The sequence below is a fragment of the Oncorhynchus mykiss genome, chromosome 11 (genome assembly GCF_013265735.2).
Source record: "Oncorhynchus mykiss isolate Arlee chromosome 11, USDA_OmykA_1.1, whole genome shotgun sequence".
Lineage (NCBI taxonomy): Eukaryota > Metazoa > Chordata > Actinopteri > Salmoniformes > Salmonidae > Oncorhynchus > Oncorhynchus mykiss.
The window spans coordinates 70,078,802-70,095,366 of NC_048575.1; the positions used below are offsets into that span (position 1 = coordinate 70,078,802).

The following is a 16,565-nucleotide window of genomic DNA, read 5'->3' on the forward strand; positions in this document are numbered from 1 at the left end:
AATAATAGTTCAATACATGTCAACATATGCCTAGTTTAGAATTCAATAAGTTACTCAAATTCCTTTGAAAAATGTTTTTTACTATATCTTTAATTAGCTTTTAACATTTTTTGTTTATTTTTCTTTGTATCTTATTGTCTACATGTTTCCATCAGACATATCAGACATTATGTTACAGAATCATTTAAAAATATACGAATTTTATGCATTTGTAAGTGTCAGGATGGCCGAGTGGTCTAAGGCGCCAGACTCAAGGTGAGAATCCTTCCTAGTTACAGGGGTATTCTGGTCTCGGATTGGAGGCGAGGGTTCAAATCCCTCTTCTGACACACCTTTTGCCTTAAAAAAGAGTAGCTCTTTGTCAAAACTGAAAAATTCTCCAAATGGTGAAAGGAAAACACATGAACAGTGATTAATAGTTTGATAGATGTCATAGTTTGAGAACAGAAAACACATGAAACGGGAATAATAGTTCAATACATGTCAACATATGCCTAGTTTAGAATTCAATAAGTTACTCAAATTCCATTGAAAAATGTTTTTTACTATATCTTTCATTAGCTTTTAACATTTTTTGTTTCTTTTTCTTTGTATCTTAAGATCTGCATGTAACCATCAGACATATCAGATGTTATGTTACATAATCGTGAAAAATTATGAATTTTAAGGTTTTGTAGTTGTAAGGATGGCCGAGTGGTCTAAGGCGCCAGACTCAAGGTGAGAATCCTTCCTAGTTACAGGGGTATTCTGGTCTCCGATTGGAGGCGAGGGTTCAAATCCCTCTTCTGACACGGCTTTTGCCTTAAAAAAGAGTAGCTCTTTGTCAAAACCGAAAAATTCTCCAAATGGTGAAAGGAAAACACATGAACAGTGATTAATAGTTTGATAGATGTCATAGTTTGAGAACAGAAAACACATGAAACGGGAACATATGCCTAGTTTAGAATTCAATAAGTTACTCAAATTCCTTTGAAAAATGTTTTTTACTATATCTTTACTTAGCTTTTAACATTTTTTGTTTATTTTTCTTTGTATCTTATTATCTACATGTTTCCATCAGACATATCAGACATTATGTTACAGAATCATTTAAAAATATACGAATTTTATGCATTTGTAAGTGTCAGGATGGCCGAGTGGTCTAAGGCGCCAGACTCAAGGTGAGAATCCTTCCTAGTTACAGGGGTATTCTGGTCTCCGATTGGAGGCGAGGGTTCAAATACCTCTTCTGACACACCTTTTGCCTTAAAAAAGAGTAGCTCTTTGTCAAAACTGAAAAATTCTCCAAATGGTGAAAGGAAAACACATGAACAGTGATTAATAGTTTGATAGATGTCATAGTTTGAGAACAGAAAACACATGAAACGGGAATAATAGTTCAATACATGTCAACATATGCCTAGTTTAAAATTCAATAAGTTACTCAAATTCCATTGAAAAATGTTTTTTACTTTTTCTTTCTTTTAACATTTTTTGTTTATTTTTCTTTGTATCTTAAGATCTGCATGTAACCATCAGACATATCAGATGTTATGTTACATAATCGTGAAAAATTATGAATTTTAAGGTTTTGTAGTTGTAAGGATGGCCGAGTGGTCTAAGGCGCCAGACTCAAGGTGAGAATCCTTCCTAGTTACAGGGGTATTCTGGTCTCCGATTGGAGGCGAGGGTTCAAATCCCTCTTCTGACACGGCTTTTGCCTTAAAAAAGAGTAGCTCTTTGTCAAAACCGAAAAATTCTCCAAATGGTGAAAGGAAAACACATGAACAGTGATTAATAGTTTGATAGATGTCATAGTTTGAGAACAGAAAACACATGAAACGGGAATAATAGTTCAATACATGTCAACATATGCCTAGTTTAGAATTCAATAAGTTACTCAAATTCCATTGAAAAATGTTTTTTACTATATCTTTCATTAGCTTTTAACATTTTTTTGTTTATTTTTCTTTGTATCTTAAGATCTGCATGTAACCATCAGACATATCAGATGTTATGTTACATAATCGTGAAAAAATATGAATTTTAAGGTTTTGTAGTTGTCAGGATGGCCGAGTGGTCTAAGGTGCCAGACTCAAGGTGAGAATCCTTTATAGTTACAGGGGTATTCTGGTCTCCGATTGGAGGCGAGGGTTCAAATCCCTCTTCTGACACAGCTTTTGCCTTAAAAAAGAGTAGCTCTTTGTCAAAACCGAAAAATTCTCCAAATGGTGAAAGGAAAACACATGAACAGTGATTAATAGTTTGATAGATGTCATAGTTTGAGAACAGAAAACACATGAAACGGGAACATATGCCTAGTTTAGAATTCAATAAGTTACTCAAATTCCATTGAAAAATGTTTTTTACTATATCTTTCATTAGCTTTTAACATTTTTTGTTTCTTTTTCTTTGTATCTTAAGATCTGCATGTAACCATCAGACATATCAGATGTTATGTTGCATAATCGTGAAAAAATATGAATTTTAAGGTTTTGTAGTTGTCAGGATGGCCGAGTGGTCTAAGGCGCCAGACTCAAGGTGAGAATCCTTCCTAGTTACACGGGTATTCTGGTCTCCGATTGGAGGCGAGGGTTCAAATCCCTCTTCTGACACACCTTTTGCCTTAAAAAAGAGTAGCTCTTTGTCAAAACCGAAAATGGAAACAGGAAAACACATGAACAGTGATTAATAGTTTGATAGATGTCATAGTTTGAGAACAGAAAACACATGAAACGGGAATAATAGTTCAATACATGTCAACATATGCCTAGTTTAGAATTCAATAAGTTACTCAAATTCCATTGAAAAATGTTTTTTACTATATCTTTCAATTGCTTTTAACATTTTTTTGTTTATTTTTCTTTGTATCTTAAGATCTGCATGTAACCATCAGACATATCAGATGTTATGTTACATAATCGCGAAAAAATATGAATTTTAAGGTTTTGTAGTTGTCAGGATGGCCGAGTGGTCTAAGGCGCCAGACTCAAGGTGAGAATCCGTCCTAGTTACAGGGGTATTCTGGTCTCCGATTGGAGGCGAGGGTTCAAATCCCTCTTCTGACACAGCTTTTGCCTTAAAAAAGAGTAGCTCTTTGTCAAAACCGAAAAATTCTCCAAATGGTGAAAGGAAAACACATGAACAGTGATTAATAGTTTGATAGATGTCATAGTTTGAGAACAGAAAACACATGAAACGGGAACATATGCCTAGTTTAGAATTCAATAAGTTACTCAAATTCCATTGAAAAATGTTTTTTACTATATCTTTCAATTGCTTTTAACATTTTTTGTTTCTTTTTCTTTGTATCTTAAGATCTGCATGTAACCATCAGACATATCAGATGTTATGTTACATAATCGCGAAAAAATATGAATTTTAAGGTTTTGTAGTTGTCAGGATGGCCGAGTGGTCTAAGGCGCCAGACTCAAGGTGAGAATCCGTCCTAGTTACAGGGGTATTCTGGTCTCCGATTGGAGGCGAGGGTTCAAATCCCTCTTCTGACACACCTTTTGCCTTAAAAAAGAGTAGCTCTTTGTCAAAACCGAAAAATTCTCCAAATGGTGAAAGGAAAACACATGAACAGTGATTAATAGTTTGATAGATGTCATAGTTTGAGAACAGAAAACACATGAAACGGGAATAATAGTTCAATACATGTCAACATATGCCTAGTTTAGAATTCAATAAGTTACTCAAATTCCTTTGAAAAATGTTTTTTACTATATCTTTAATTAGCTTTTAACATTTTTTGTTTATTTTTCTTTGTATCTTATTATCTACATGTTTCCATCAGACATATCAGACATTATGTTACAGAATCATTTAAAAATATACGAATTTTATGCATTTGTAAGTGTCAGGATGGCCGAGTGGTCTAAGGCGCCAGACTCAAGGTGAGAATCCTTCCTAGTTACAGGGGTATTCTGGTCTCCGATTGGAGGCGAGGGTTCAAATCCCTCTTCTGACACACCTTTTGCCTTAAAAAAGAGTAGCTCTTTGTCAAAACCGAAAATGGAAACAGGAAAACACATGAACAGTGATTAATAGTTTGATAGATGTCATAGTTTGAGAACAGAAAACACATGAAACGGGAATAATAGTTCAATACATGTCAACATATGCCTAGTTTAGAATTCAATAAGTTACTCAAATTCCATTGAAAAATGTTTTTTACTATATCTTTCAATTGCTTTTAACATTTTTTTGTTTATTTTTCTTTGTATCTTAAGATCTGCATGTAACCATCAGACATATCAGATGTTATGTTACATAATCGCGAAAAAATATGAATTTTAAGGTTTTGTAGTTGTCAGGATGGCCGAGTGGTTTAAGGCGCCAGACTCAAGGTGAGAATCCGTCCTAGTTACAGGGGTATTCTGGTCTCCGATTGGAGATGAGGGTTCAAATCCCTCTTCTGACACAGCTTTTGCCTTAAAAAAGAGTAGCTCTTTGTCAAAACCGAAAAATTCTCCAAATGGTGAAAGGAAAACACATGAACAGTGATTAATAGTTTGATAGATGTCATAGTTTGAGAACAGAAAACACATGAAACGGGAACATATGCCTAGTTTAGAATTCAATAAGTTACTCAAATTCCATTGAAAAATGTTTTTTACTATATCTTTCATTAGCTTTTAACATTTTTTGTTTCTTTTTCTTTGTATCTTAAGATCTGCATGTAACCATCAGACATATCAGATGTTATGTTACATAATCGTGAAAAAATATGAATTTTAAGGTTTTGTAGTTGTCAGGATGGCCGAGTGGTCTAAGGCGCCAGACTCAAGGTGAGAATCCTTCCTAGTTACAGGGGTATTCTGGTCTCCGATTGGAGGCGAGGGTTCAAATCCCTCTTCTGACACAGCTTTTGCCTTAAAAAAGAGTAGCTCTTTGTCAAAACCGAAAAATTCTCCAAATGGTGAAAGGAAAACACATGAACAGTGATTAATAGTTTGATAGATGTCATAGTTTGAGAACAGAAAACACATGAAACGGGAACATATGCCTAGTTTAGAATTCAATAAGTTACTCGAATTCCATTGAAAAATGTTTTTTACTATATCTTTCATTAGCTTTTAACATTTTTTGTTTATTTTTCTTTGTATCTTAAGATCTGCATGTAACCATCAGACATATTAGATGTTATGTTACATAATCGTGAAAAAATATGAATTTGAAGGTTTTGTAGTTGTCAGGATGGCCGAGTGGTCTAAGGCGCCAGACTCAAGGTGAGAATCCTTCCTAGTTACAGGGGTATTCTGGTCTCCGATTGGAGGCGAGGGTTCAAATCCCTCTTCTGACACACCTTTTGCCTTAAAAAAGAGTAGCTCTTTGTCAAAACCGAAAATGGAAACAGGAAAACACATGAACAGTGATTAATAGTTTGATAGATGTCATAGTTTGAGAACAGAAAACACATGAAACGGGAATAATAGTTCAATACATGTCAACATATGCCTAGTTTAGAATTCAATAAGTTACTCAAATTCCATTGAAAAATGTTTTTTACTATATCTTTCAATTGCTTTTAACATTTTTTTGTTTATTTTTCTTTGTATCTTAAGATCTGCATGTAACCATCAGACATATCAGATGTTATGTTACATAATCGAGAAAAAATATGAATTTTAAGGTTTTGTAGTTGTCAGGATGGCCGAGTGGTCTAAGGCGCCAGACTCAAGGTGAGAATCCGTCCTAGTTACAGGGGTATTCTGGTCTCCGATTGGAGGCGAGGGTTCAAATCCCTCTTCTGACACAGCTTTTGCCTTAAAAAAGAGTAGCTCTTTGTCAAAACCGAAAAATTCTCCAAATGGTGAAAGGAAAACACATGAACAGTGATTAATAGTTTGATAGATGTCATAGTTTGAGAACAGAAAACACATGAAACGGGAACATATGCCTAGTTTAGAATTAAATAAGTTACTCAAATTCCATTGAAAAATGTTTTTTACTATATCTTTCATTAGCTTTTAACATTTTTTGTTTCTTTTTCTTTGTATCTTAAGATCTGCATGTAACCATCAGACATATCAGATGTTATGTTACATAATCGTGAAAAAATATGAATTTGAAGGTTTTGTAGTTGTCAGGATGGCCGAGTGGTCTAAGGCGCCAGACTCAAGGTGAGAATCCTTCCTAGTTACAGGGGTATTCTGGTCTCCGATTGGAGGCGAGGGTTCAAATCCCTCTTCTGACACACCTTTTGCCTTAAAAAAGAGTAGCTCTTTGTCAAAACCGAAAATGGAAACAGGAAAACACATGAACAGTGATTAATAGTTTGATAGATGTCATAGTTTGAGAACAGAATACACATGAAACGGGAATAATAGTTCAATACATGTCAACGTATGCCTAGTTTAGAATTCAATAAGTTACTCAAATTCCATTGAAAAATGTTTTTTACTATATCTTTCAATTGCTTTTAACATTTTTTTGTTTCTTTTTCTTTGTATCTTAAGATCTGCATGTAACCATCAGACATATCAGATGTTATGTTACATAATCGCGAAAAAATATGAATTTTAAGGTTTTGTAGTTGTCAGGATGGCCGAGTGGTCTAAGGCGCCAGACTCAAGGTGAGAATCCGTCCTAGTTACAGGGGTATTCTGGTCTCCGATTGGAGATGAGGGTTCAAATCCCTCTTCTGACACAGCTTTTGCCTTAAAAAAGAGTAGCTCTTTGTCAAAACCGAAAAATTCTCCAAATGGTGAAAGGAAAACACATGAACAGTGATTAATAGTTTGATAGATGTCATAGTTTGAGAACAGAAAACACATGAAACGGGAATAATAGTTCAATACATGTCAACATATGCCTAGTTTAGAATTCAATAAGTTACTCAAATTCCTTTGAAAAATGTTTTTTACTATATCTTTAATTAGCTTTTAACATTTTTTGTTTATTTTTCTTTGTATCTTATTATCTACATGTTTCCATCAGACATATCAGACATTATGTTACAGAATCATTTAAAAATATACGAATTTTATGCATTTGTAAGTGTCAGGATGGCCGAGTGGTCTAAGGCGCCAGACTCAAGGTGAGAATCCTTCCTAGTTACAGGGGTATTCTGGTCTCCGATTGGAGGCGAGGGTTCAAATCCCTCTTCTGACACACCTTTTGCCTTAAAAAAGAGTAGCTCTTTGTCAAAACCGAAAATGGAAACAGGAAAACACATGAACAGTGATTAATAGTTTGATAGATGTCATAGTTTGAGAACAGAATACACATGAAACGGGAATAATAGTTCAATACATGTCAACGTATGCCTAGTTTAGAATTCAATAAGTTACTCAAATTCCATTGAAAAATGTTTTTTACTATATCTTTCAATTGCTTTTAACATTTTTTTGTTTCTTTTTCTTTGTATCTTAAGATCTGCATGTAACCATCAGACATATCAGATGTTATGTTACATAATCGCGAAAAAATATGAATTTTAAGGTTTTGTAGTTGTCAGGATGGCCGAGTGGTCTAAGGCGCCAGACTCAAGGTGAGAATCCGTCCTAGTTACAGGGGTATTCTGGTCTCCGATTGGAGATGAGGGTTCAAATCCCTCTTCTGACACAGCTTTTGCCTTAAAAAAGAGTAGCTCTTTGTCAAAACCGAAAAATTCTCCAAATGGTGAAAGGAAAACACATGAACAGTGATTAATAGTTTGATAGATGTCATAGTTTGAGAACAGAAAACACATGAAACGGGAATAATAGTTCAATACATGTCAACATATGCCTAGTTTAGAATTCAATAAGTTACTCAAATTCCTTTGAAAAATGTTTTTTACTATATCTTTAATTAGCTTTTAACATTTTTTGTTTATTTTTCTTTGTATCTTATTATCTACATGTTTCCATCAGACATATCAGACATTATGTTACAGAATCATTTAAAAATATACGAATTTTATGCATTTGTAAGTGTCAGGATGGCCGAGTGGTCTAAGGCGCCAGACTCAAGGTGAGAATCCTTCCTAGTTACAGGGGTATTCTGGTCTCCGATTGGAGTCGAGGGTTCAAATCCCTCTTCTGACACACCTTTTGCCTTAAAAAAGAGTAGCTCTTTGTCAAAACCGAAAATGGAAACAGGAAAACACATGAACAGTGATTAATAGTTTGATAGATGTCATAGTTTGAGAACAGAAAACACATGAAACGGGAATAATAGTTCAATACATGTCAACATATGCCTAGTTTAGAATTCAATAAGTTACTCAAATTCCATTGAAAAATGTTTTTTACTATATCTTTCAATTGCTTTTAACATTTTTTTGTTTATTTTTCTTTGTATCTTAAGATCTGCATGTAACCATCAGACATATCAGATGTTATGTTACATAATCGTGAAAAAATATGAATTTTAAGGTTTTGTAGTTGTCAGGATGGCCAGACTCAAGGCGCCAGACTCAAGGTGAGAATCCGTCCTAGTTACAGGGGTATTCTGGTCTCCGATTGGAGGCGAGGGTTCAAATCCCTCTTCTGACACAGCTTTTGCCTTAAAAAAGAGTAGCTCTTTGTCAAAACCGAAAAATTCTCCAAATGGTGAAAGGAAAACACATGAACAGTGATTAATAGTTTGATAGATGTCATAGTTTGAGAACAGAAAACACATGAAACGGGAACATATGCCTAGTTTAGAATTCAATAAGTTACTCAAATTCCATTGAAAAATGTTTTTTACTATATCTTTCATTAGCTTTTAACATTTTTTGTTTCTTTTTCTTTGTATCTTAAGATCTGCATGTAACCATCAGACATATCAGATGTTATGTTACATAATCGTGAAAAAATATGAATTTTAAGGTTTTGTAGTTGTCAGGATGGCCGAGTGGTCTAAGGCGCCAGACTCAAGGTGAGAATCCTTCCTAGTTACAGGGGTATTCTGGTCTCCGATTGGAGGCGAGGGTTCAAATCCCTCTTCTGACACAGCTTTTGCCTTAAAAAAGAGTAGCTCTTTGTCAAAACCGAAAAATTCTCCAAATGGTGAAAGGAAAACACATGAACAGTGATTAATAGTTTGATAGATGTCATAGTTTGAGAACAGAAAACACATGAAACGGGAATAATAGTTCAATACATGTCAACATATGCCTAGTTTAGAATTCAATAAGTTACTCAAATTCCATTGAAAAATGTTTTTAACTTTTTCTTTCTTTTAACATTTTTTGTTTCTTTTTCCTTGTATCTTAAGATCTGCATGTAACCATCAGACATATCAGATGTTATGTTACATAATCGTGAAAAATTATGAATTTTAAGGTTTTGTAGTTGTCAGGATGGCCGAGTGGTCTAAGGCGCCAGACTCAAGGTGAGAATCCTTCCTAGTTACAGGGGTATTCTGGTCTCCGATTGGAGGCGAGGGTTCAAATCCCTCTTCTGACACGGCTTTTGCCTTAAAAAAGAGTAGCTCTTTGTCAAAACCGAAAAATTCTCCAAATGGTGAAAGGAAAACACATGAACAGTGATTAATAGTTTGATAGATGTCATAGTTTGAGAACAGAAAACACATGAAACGGGAATAATAGTTCAATACATGTCAACATATGCCTAGTTTAGAATTCAATAAGTTACTCAAATTCCATTGAAAAATGTTTTTTACTATATCTTTCATTAGCTTTTAACATTTTTTTGTTTATTTTTCTTTGTATCTTAAGATCTGCATGTAACCATCAGACATATCAGATGTTATGTTACATAATCGTGAAAAAATATGAATTTTAAGGTTTTGTAGTTGTCAGGATGGCCGAGTGGTCTAAGGTGCCAGACTCAAGGTGAGAATCCTTCATAGTTACAGGGGTATTCTGGTCTCCGATTGGAGGCGAGGGTTCAAATCCCTCTTCTGACACAGCTTTTGCCTTAAAAAAGAGTAGCTCTTTGTCAAAACCGAAAAATTATCCAAATGGTGAAAGGAAAACACATGAACAGTGATTAATAGTTTGATAGATGTCATAGTTTGAGAACAGAAAACACATGAAACGGGAACATATGCCTAGTTTAGATTTCAATAAGTTACTCAAATTCCATTGAAAAATGTTTTTTACTATATCTTTCATTAGCTTTTAACATTTTTTGTTTCTTTTTCTTTGTATATTATTATCTACATGTTTCCATCAGACATATCAGACATTATGTTACAGAATCATGAAAAAATATGAATTTTAAGAATTTATAAGTGTCAGGATGGCCGAGTGGTCTAAGGCGCCAGACTCAAGGTGAGAATCCTTCCTAGTTACAGGGGTATTCTGGTCTCGGATTGGAGGCGAGGGTTCAAATCCCTCTTCTGACACAGCTTTTTCCTTAAAAAAGAGTAGCTCTTTGTCAAAACCGAAAAATTATCCAAATGGTGAAAGGAAAACACATGAACAGTGATTAATAGTTTGATAGATGTCATAGTTTGAGAACAGAAAACACATGAAACGGGAACATATGCCTAGTTTAGAATTCAATAAGTTACTCAAATTCCATTGAAAAATGTTTTTTACTATATCTTTCATTAGCTTTTAACATTTTTTGTTTCTTTTTCTTTGTATCTTAAGATCTGCATGTAACCATCAGACATATCAGATGTTATGTTACATAATCGTGAAAAAATATGAATTTTAAGGTTTTGTAGTTGTCAGGATGGCCGAGTGGTCTAAGGCGCCAGACTCAAGGTGAGAATCCTTCCTAGTTACAGGGGTATTCTGGTCTCCGATTGGAGGCGAGGGTTCAAATCCCTCTTCTGACATGGCTTTTGCCTTAAAAAAGAGTAGCTCTTTGTCAAAACCGAAAAATTCTCCAAATGGTGAAAGGAAAACACATGAACAGTGATTAATAGTTTGATAGATGTCATAGTTTGAGAACAGAAAACACATGAAACGGGAATAATAGTTCAATACATGTCAACATATGCCTAGTTTAGAATTCAATAAGTTACTCAAATTCCATTGAAAAATGTTTTTTACTATATCTTTCATTAGCTTTTAACATTTTTTGTTTCTTTTTCTTTGTATCTTAAGATCTGCATGTAACCATCAGACATATCAGATGTTATGTTACAGAATCATGAAAAAATATGAATTTTAAGGATTTGTAGTTGTCAGGATGGCCGAGTGGTCTAAGGCGCCAGACTCAAGGTGAGAATCCTTCGTAGTTACAGGGGTATTCTGGTCTCCGATTGGAGGCAAGGGTTCAAATCCCTCTTCTGACAAACCTTTTGCCTTAAAAAAGAGTAGATCTTTGTCAAAACTGAAAAATTCTCCAAATGGTGAAAGGAAAACACATGAACAGTGATTAATAGTTTGATAGATGTCATAGTTTGAGAACAGAAAACACATGAAACGGGAACATATGCCTAGTTTAGAATTCAATAAGTTACTCAAATTCCATTGAAAAATGTTTTTTACTATATCTTTCATTAGCTTTTAACATTTTTTGTTTCTTTTTCTTTGTATCTTAAGATCTGCATGTAACCATCAGACATATCAGATGTTATGTTACATAATCAAGAAAAAATATGAATTTTAAGGTTTTGTAGTTGTCAGGATTGCCGAGTGGTCTAAGGCGCCAGACTCAAGGTGAGAATCCTTCCTAGTTACAGGGGTATTCTGGTCTCCGATTGGAGGCGAGGGTTCAAATCCCTCTTCTGACACACCTTTTGCCTTAAAAAAGAGTAGCTCTTTGTCAAAACCGAAAATGGAAACAGGAAAACACATGAACAGTGATTAATAGTTTGATAGATGTCATAGTTTGAGAACAGAAAACACATGAAACGGGAATAATAGTTCAATACATGTCAACATATGCCTAGTTTAGAATTCAATAAGTTACTCAAATTCCATTGAAAAATGTTTTTTACTATATCTTTCAATTGCTTTTAACATTTTTTTGTTTATTTTTCTTTGTATCTTAAGATCTGCATGTAACCATCAGACATATCAGATGTTATGTTATATAATCGCGAAAAAATATGAATTTTAAGGTTTTGTAGTTGTCAGGATTGCCGAGTGGTCTAAGGCGCCAGACTCAAGGTGAGAATCCTTCCTAGTTACAGGGATATTCTGGTCTCCGATTGGAGGCGAGGGTTCAAATCCCTCTTCTGTCACACCTTTTGCCTTAAAAAAGAGTAGCTCTTTGTCAAAACCGAAAATGGAAACAGGAAAACACATGAACAGTGATTAATAGTTTGATAGATGTCATAGTTTGAGAACAGAAAACACATGAAACGGGAATAATAGTTCAATACATGTCAACATATGCCTAGTTTAGAATTCAATAAGTTACTCAAATTCCATTGAAAAATGTTTTTTACTATATCTTTAATTAGCTTTTAACATTTTTTGTTTATTTTTCTTTGTATCTTATTATCTACATGTTTCCATCAGACATATCAGACATTATGTTACAGAATCATGAAAAAATATGAATTTTACGCATTTAAAAGTGTCAGGATGGCCGAGTGGTCTAAGGCGCCAGACTCAAGGTGAGAATCCTTCCTAGTTACAGGGGTATTCTGGTCTCCGATTGGAGGCGAGGGTTCATATCCCTCTTCTGACACGGCTTTTGCCTTAAAAAAGAGTAGCTCTTTGTCAAAACCGAAAAATTCTCCAAATGGTGAAAGGAAAACACATGAACAGTGATTAATAGTTTGATAGATGTCATAGTTTGAGAACAGAAAACACATGAAACGGGAATAATAGTTCAATACATGTCAACATATGCCTAGTTTAGAATTCAATAAGTTACTCAAATTCCATTGAAAAATGTTTTTTACTATATCTTTCATTAGCTTTTAACATTTTTTGTTTCTTTTTCTTTGTATCTTATTATGTACATGTTTCCATCAGACATATCAGACATTATGTTACAGAATCATAAAAAATATGAATTTTAAGGATTTATAAGTGTCAGGATGACTGAGTGGTCTAAGGCGCCAGACTCAAGGTGAGAATCCTTCCTAGTTACAGGGGTATTCTGGTCTCCGATTGGAGGCGAGGGTTCAAATCCCTCTTCTGACACAGCTTTTGCCTTAAAAAAGAGTAGCTCTTTGTCAGAACCGAAAAATTCTCCAAATGGTGAAAGGAAAACACATGAACAGTGATTAATAGTTTGATAGATGTCATAGTTTGAGAACAGAAAACACATGAAACGGGAACATATGCCTAGTTTAGAATTCAATAAGTTACTCAAATTCCATTGAAAAATGTTTTTTACTATATCTTTCATTAGCTTTTAACATTTTTTGTTTCTTTTTCTTTGTATCTTAAGATCTGCATGTAACCATCAGACATATCAGATGTTATGTTACATAATCGTGAAAAAATATGAATTTTAAGGTTTTGTAGTTGTCAGGATGCCCGAGTGGTCTAAGGCGCCAGACTCAAGGTGAGAATCCTTCCTAGTTACAGGGGTATTCTGGTCTCCGATTGGAGGCGAGGGTTCAAATCCCTCTTCTGACACACCTTTTGCCTTAAAAAAGAGTAGCTCTTTGTCAAAACCGAAAATGGAAACAGGAAAACACATGAACAGTGATTAATAGTTTGATAGATGTCATAGTTTGAGAACAGAAAACACATGAAACGGGAATAATAGTTCAATACATGTCAACATATGCCTAGTTTAGAATTCAATAAGTTACTCAAATTCCATTGAAAAATGTTTTTTACTATATCTTTCAATTGCTTTTAACATTTTTTTGTTTATTTTTCTTTGTATCTTAAGATCTGCATGTAACCATCAGACATATCAGATGTTATGTTACATAATCGCGAAAAAATATGAATTTTAAGGTTTTGTAGTTGTCAGGATGGCCGAGTGGTCTAAGGCGCCAGACTCAAGGTGAGAATCCGTCCTAGTTACAGGGGTGTTCTGGTCTCCGATTGGAGGCGAGGGTTCAAATCCCTCTTCTGACACAGCTTTTGCCTTAAAAAAGAGTAGCTCTTTGTCAAAACCGAAAAATTCTCCAAATGGTGAAAGGAAAACACATGAACAGTGATTAATAGTTTGATAGATGTCATAGTTTGAGAACAGAAAACACATGAAACGGGAATAATAGTTCAATACATGTCAACATATGCCTAGTTTAGAATTCAATAAGTTACTCAAATTCCATTGAAAAATGTTTTTTACTATATCTTTAATTAGCTTTTAACATTTTTTGTTTCTTTTTCTTTGTATCTTATTATCTACATGTTTCCATTAGACATATCAGACATATCAGATGTTATGTTACAGAATCACGAAAAAATACGAATTTTACGCATTTAAAAGTGTCAGGATGGCCAAGTGGTCTAAGGCGCCAGACTCAAGGTGAGAATCCTTCCTAGTTACAGGGGTATTCTGGTCTCCGATTGGAGGCGAGGGTTCAAATCCCTTTTCTGACACAGCTTTTGCCTTAAAAAAGAGTAGCTCTTTGTCAAAACCGAAAAATTCTCCAAATGGTGAAAGGAAAACACATGAACAGTGATTAATAGTTTGATAGATGTCATAGTTTGAGAACAGAAAACACATGAAACGGGAACATATGCCTAGTTTAGAATTCAATAAGTTACTCAAATTCCATTGAAAAATGTTTTTTACTATATCTTTCATTAGCTTTTAACATTTTTTGTTTCTTTTTCTTTGTATCTTAAGATCTGCATGTAACCATCAGACATATCAGATGTTATGTTACATAATCGTGAAAAAATATGAATTTTAAGGTTTTGTAGTTGTCAGGATGGCCGAGTGGTCTAAGGCGCCAGACTCAAGGTGAGAATCCTTCCTAGTTACAGGGGTATTCTGGTCTCCGATTGGAGGCGAGGGTTCATATCCGTCTTCTGACACGGCTTTTGCCTTAAAAAAGAGTAGCTCTTTGTCAAAACCGAAAAATTCTCCAAATGGTGAAAGGAAAACACATGAACAGTGATTAATAGTTTGATAGATGTCATAGTTTGAGAACAGAAAACACATGAAACGGGAATAATAGTTCAATACATGTCAACATATGCCTAGTTTAGAATTCAATAAGTTACTCAAATTCCATTGAAAAATGTTTTTTACTATATCTTTCATTAGCTTTTAACATTTTTTGTTTCTTTTTCTTTGTATCTTATTATGTACATGTTTCCATCAGACATATCAGACATTATGTTACAGAATCATGAAAAAATATGAATTTTAAGGATTTATAAGTGTCAGGATGACCGAGTGGTCTAAGGCGCCAGAGTCAAGGTGAGAATCCTTCCTAGTTACAGGGGTATTCTGGTCTCCGATTGGAGGCGAGGGTTCAAATGCCTCTTCTGACACAGCTTTTGCCTTAAAAAAGAGTAGCTCTTTGTCAGAACTGAAAAATTCTCCAAATGGTGAAAGGAAAACACATGAACAGTGATTAATAGTTTGATAGATGTCATAGTTTGAGAACAGAAAACACATGAAACGGGAACATATGCCTAGTTTAGAATTCAATAAGTTACTCAAATTCCATTGAAAAATGTTTTTTACTATATCTTTCATTAGCTTTTAACATTTTTTGTTTCTTTTTCTTTGTATATTATTATCTACATGTTTCCATCAGACATATCAGACATTATGTTACAGAATCATGAAAAAATATGAATTTTAAGGATTTATAAGTGTCAGGATGGCCGAGTGGTCTAAGGCGCCAGACTCAAGGTGAGAATCCTTCCTAGTTACAGGGGTATTCTGGTCTCCGATTGGAGGCGAGGGTTCAAATCCCTCTTCTGACACACCTTTTGCCTTAAAAAAGAGTAGCTCTTTGTCAAAACTGAAAAATTCTCCAAATGGTGAAAGGAAAACACATGAACAGTGATTAATAGTTTGATAGATGTCATAGTTTGAGAACAGAAAACACATGAAACGGGAATAATAGTTCAATACATGTCAACATATGCCTAGTTTAGAATTCAATAAGTTACTCAAATTCCATTGAAAAATGTTTTTTACTTTTTCTTTCTTTTAACATTATTTGTTTCTTTTTCTTTGTATCTTAAGATCTGCATGTAACCATCAGACATATCAGATGTTATGTTACATAATCGTGAAAAAATATGAATTTTAAGGTTTTGTAGTTGTCAGGATGGCCGAGTGGTCTAAGGTGCCAGACTCAAGGTGAGAATCCTTCATAGTTACAGGGGTATTCTGGTCTCCGATTGGAGGCGAGGGTTCAAATCCCTCTTCTGACACAGCTTTTGCCTTAAAAAAGAGTAGCTCTTTGTCAAAACCGAAAAATTCTCCAAATGGTGAAAGGAAAACACATGAACAGTGATTAATAGTTTGATAGATGTCATAGTTTGAGAACAGAAAACACATGAAACGGGAACATATGCCTAGTTTAGAATTCAATAAGTTACTCAAATTCCATTGAAAAATGTTTTTTACTATATCTTTCATTAGCTTTTAACATTTTTTGTTTCTTTTTCTTTGTATCTTAAGATCTGCATGTAACCATCAGACATATCAGATGTTATGTTACATAATCGTGAAAAAATATGAATTTTAAGGTTTTGTAGTTGTCAGGATGGCCGAGTGGTCTAAGGCGCCAGACTCAAGGTGAGAATCCGTCCTAGTTACAGGGGTATTCTGGTCTCCGATTGGAGGCGAGGGTTC

General features: G+C 34.4%; 33 non-coding genes across 33 annotated transcripts; all 33 read left to right on the top strand.

The window, feature by feature from the left end:
- Nucleotides 1-217: 217 nt before the first annotated feature.
- Nucleotides 218-329, top strand: trnal-caa. The gene is made up of 2 exons: nucleotides 218-255; nucleotides 284-329. It is a non-coding gene; the product is annotated as a tRNA-Leu (tRNA).
- A 350-nt stretch (nucleotides 330-679) lies between these two features.
- trnal-caa lies at nucleotides 680-791 on the top strand. Its single transcript has 2 exons — nucleotides 680-717; nucleotides 746-791. It is a non-coding gene; the product is annotated as a tRNA-Leu (tRNA).
- A 331-nt stretch (nucleotides 792-1,122) lies between these two features.
- trnal-caa lies at nucleotides 1,123-1,234 on the top strand. Its single transcript has 2 exons — nucleotides 1,123-1,160; nucleotides 1,189-1,234. It is a non-coding gene; the product is annotated as a tRNA-Leu (tRNA).
- A 344-nt stretch (nucleotides 1,235-1,578) lies between these two features.
- On the top strand, nucleotides 1,579-1,690 carry trnal-caa. Its single transcript has 2 exons — nucleotides 1,579-1,616; nucleotides 1,645-1,690. It is a non-coding gene; the product is annotated as a tRNA-Leu (tRNA).
- Nucleotides 1,691-2,041: 351 nt separating this feature from the next.
- trnal-caa lies at nucleotides 2,042-2,153 on the top strand. The gene is made up of 2 exons: nucleotides 2,042-2,079; nucleotides 2,108-2,153. It is a non-coding gene; the product is annotated as a tRNA-Leu (tRNA).
- Nucleotides 2,154-2,482: 329 nt separating this feature from the next.
- Nucleotides 2,483-2,594, top strand: trnal-caa. Its single transcript has 2 exons — nucleotides 2,483-2,520; nucleotides 2,549-2,594. It is a non-coding gene; the product is annotated as a tRNA-Leu (tRNA).
- Nucleotides 2,595-2,935: 341 nt separating this feature from the next.
- Nucleotides 2,936-3,047, top strand: trnal-caa. The gene is made up of 2 exons: nucleotides 2,936-2,973; nucleotides 3,002-3,047. It is a non-coding gene; the product is annotated as a tRNA-Leu (tRNA).
- A 329-nt stretch (nucleotides 3,048-3,376) lies between these two features.
- On the top strand, nucleotides 3,377-3,488 carry trnal-caa. The gene is made up of 2 exons: nucleotides 3,377-3,414; nucleotides 3,443-3,488. It is a non-coding gene; the product is annotated as a tRNA-Leu (tRNA).
- Nucleotides 3,489-3,840: 352 nt separating this feature from the next.
- On the top strand, nucleotides 3,841-3,952 carry trnal-caa. Its single transcript has 2 exons — nucleotides 3,841-3,878; nucleotides 3,907-3,952. It is a non-coding gene; the product is annotated as a tRNA-Leu (tRNA).
- A 341-nt stretch (nucleotides 3,953-4,293) lies between these two features.
- On the top strand, nucleotides 4,294-4,405 carry trnal-caa. Its single transcript has 2 exons — nucleotides 4,294-4,331; nucleotides 4,360-4,405. It is a non-coding gene; the product is annotated as a tRNA-Leu (tRNA).
- Nucleotides 4,406-4,734: 329 nt separating this feature from the next.
- Nucleotides 4,735-4,846, top strand: trnal-caa. Its single transcript has 2 exons — nucleotides 4,735-4,772; nucleotides 4,801-4,846. It is a non-coding gene; the product is annotated as a tRNA-Leu (tRNA).
- Nucleotides 4,847-5,175: 329 nt separating this feature from the next.
- Nucleotides 5,176-5,287, top strand: trnal-caa. The gene is made up of 2 exons: nucleotides 5,176-5,213; nucleotides 5,242-5,287. It is a non-coding gene; the product is annotated as a tRNA-Leu (tRNA).
- A 341-nt stretch (nucleotides 5,288-5,628) lies between these two features.
- trnal-caa lies at nucleotides 5,629-5,740 on the top strand. The gene is made up of 2 exons: nucleotides 5,629-5,666; nucleotides 5,695-5,740. It is a non-coding gene; the product is annotated as a tRNA-Leu (tRNA).
- Nucleotides 5,741-6,069: 329 nt separating this feature from the next.
- trnal-caa lies at nucleotides 6,070-6,181 on the top strand. Its single transcript has 2 exons — nucleotides 6,070-6,107; nucleotides 6,136-6,181. It is a non-coding gene; the product is annotated as a tRNA-Leu (tRNA).
- A 341-nt stretch (nucleotides 6,182-6,522) lies between these two features.
- Nucleotides 6,523-6,634, top strand: trnal-caa. The gene is made up of 2 exons: nucleotides 6,523-6,560; nucleotides 6,589-6,634. It is a non-coding gene; the product is annotated as a tRNA-Leu (tRNA).
- Nucleotides 6,635-6,986: 352 nt separating this feature from the next.
- trnal-caa lies at nucleotides 6,987-7,098 on the top strand. Its single transcript has 2 exons — nucleotides 6,987-7,024; nucleotides 7,053-7,098. It is a non-coding gene; the product is annotated as a tRNA-Leu (tRNA).
- Nucleotides 7,099-7,439: 341 nt separating this feature from the next.
- trnal-caa lies at nucleotides 7,440-7,551 on the top strand. Its single transcript has 2 exons — nucleotides 7,440-7,477; nucleotides 7,506-7,551. It is a non-coding gene; the product is annotated as a tRNA-Leu (tRNA).
- Nucleotides 7,552-7,903: 352 nt separating this feature from the next.
- trnal-caa lies at nucleotides 7,904-8,015 on the top strand. The gene is made up of 2 exons: nucleotides 7,904-7,941; nucleotides 7,970-8,015. It is a non-coding gene; the product is annotated as a tRNA-Leu (tRNA).
- Nucleotides 8,016-8,794: 779 nt separating this feature from the next.
- On the top strand, nucleotides 8,795-8,906 carry trnal-caa. The gene is made up of 2 exons: nucleotides 8,795-8,832; nucleotides 8,861-8,906. It is a non-coding gene; the product is annotated as a tRNA-Leu (tRNA).
- Nucleotides 8,907-9,250: 344 nt separating this feature from the next.
- Nucleotides 9,251-9,362, top strand: trnal-caa. Its single transcript has 2 exons — nucleotides 9,251-9,288; nucleotides 9,317-9,362. It is a non-coding gene; the product is annotated as a tRNA-Leu (tRNA).
- Nucleotides 9,363-9,713: 351 nt separating this feature from the next.
- Nucleotides 9,714-9,825, top strand: trnal-caa. The gene is made up of 2 exons: nucleotides 9,714-9,751; nucleotides 9,780-9,825. It is a non-coding gene; the product is annotated as a tRNA-Leu (tRNA).
- A 329-nt stretch (nucleotides 9,826-10,154) lies between these two features.
- Nucleotides 10,155-10,266, top strand: trnal-caa. The gene is made up of 2 exons: nucleotides 10,155-10,192; nucleotides 10,221-10,266. It is a non-coding gene; the product is annotated as a tRNA-Leu (tRNA).
- Nucleotides 10,267-10,595: 329 nt separating this feature from the next.
- trnal-caa lies at nucleotides 10,596-10,707 on the top strand. The gene is made up of 2 exons: nucleotides 10,596-10,633; nucleotides 10,662-10,707. It is a non-coding gene; the product is annotated as a tRNA-Leu (tRNA).
- Nucleotides 10,708-11,057: 350 nt separating this feature from the next.
- On the top strand, nucleotides 11,058-11,169 carry trnal-caa. The gene is made up of 2 exons: nucleotides 11,058-11,095; nucleotides 11,124-11,169. It is a non-coding gene; the product is annotated as a tRNA-Leu (tRNA).
- Nucleotides 11,170-11,498: 329 nt separating this feature from the next.
- Nucleotides 11,499-11,610, top strand: trnal-caa. Its single transcript has 2 exons — nucleotides 11,499-11,536; nucleotides 11,565-11,610. It is a non-coding gene; the product is annotated as a tRNA-Leu (tRNA).
- Nucleotides 11,611-11,951: 341 nt separating this feature from the next.
- trnal-caa lies at nucleotides 11,952-12,063 on the top strand. The gene is made up of 2 exons: nucleotides 11,952-11,989; nucleotides 12,018-12,063. It is a non-coding gene; the product is annotated as a tRNA-Leu (tRNA).
- A 340-nt stretch (nucleotides 12,064-12,403) lies between these two features.
- On the top strand, nucleotides 12,404-12,515 carry trnal-caa. Its single transcript has 2 exons — nucleotides 12,404-12,441; nucleotides 12,470-12,515. It is a non-coding gene; the product is annotated as a tRNA-Leu (tRNA).
- Nucleotides 12,516-12,864: 349 nt separating this feature from the next.
- trnal-caa lies at nucleotides 12,865-12,976 on the top strand. Its single transcript has 2 exons — nucleotides 12,865-12,902; nucleotides 12,931-12,976. It is a non-coding gene; the product is annotated as a tRNA-Leu (tRNA).
- A 329-nt stretch (nucleotides 12,977-13,305) lies between these two features.
- trnal-caa lies at nucleotides 13,306-13,417 on the top strand. The gene is made up of 2 exons: nucleotides 13,306-13,343; nucleotides 13,372-13,417. It is a non-coding gene; the product is annotated as a tRNA-Leu (tRNA).
- Nucleotides 13,418-13,758: 341 nt separating this feature from the next.
- On the top strand, nucleotides 13,759-13,870 carry trnal-caa. The gene is made up of 2 exons: nucleotides 13,759-13,796; nucleotides 13,825-13,870. It is a non-coding gene; the product is annotated as a tRNA-Leu (tRNA).
- A 359-nt stretch (nucleotides 13,871-14,229) lies between these two features.
- Nucleotides 14,230-14,341, top strand: trnal-caa. Its single transcript has 2 exons — nucleotides 14,230-14,267; nucleotides 14,296-14,341. It is a non-coding gene; the product is annotated as a tRNA-Leu (tRNA).
- Nucleotides 14,342-15,573: 1,232 nt separating this feature from the next.
- On the top strand, nucleotides 15,574-15,685 carry trnal-caa. The gene is made up of 2 exons: nucleotides 15,574-15,611; nucleotides 15,640-15,685. It is a non-coding gene; the product is annotated as a tRNA-Leu (tRNA).
- A 344-nt stretch (nucleotides 15,686-16,029) lies between these two features.
- Nucleotides 16,030-16,141, top strand: trnal-caa. Its single transcript has 2 exons — nucleotides 16,030-16,067; nucleotides 16,096-16,141. It is a non-coding gene; the product is annotated as a tRNA-Leu (tRNA).
- The last annotated feature ends 424 nt before the right edge of the window (nucleotides 16,142-16,565 follow it).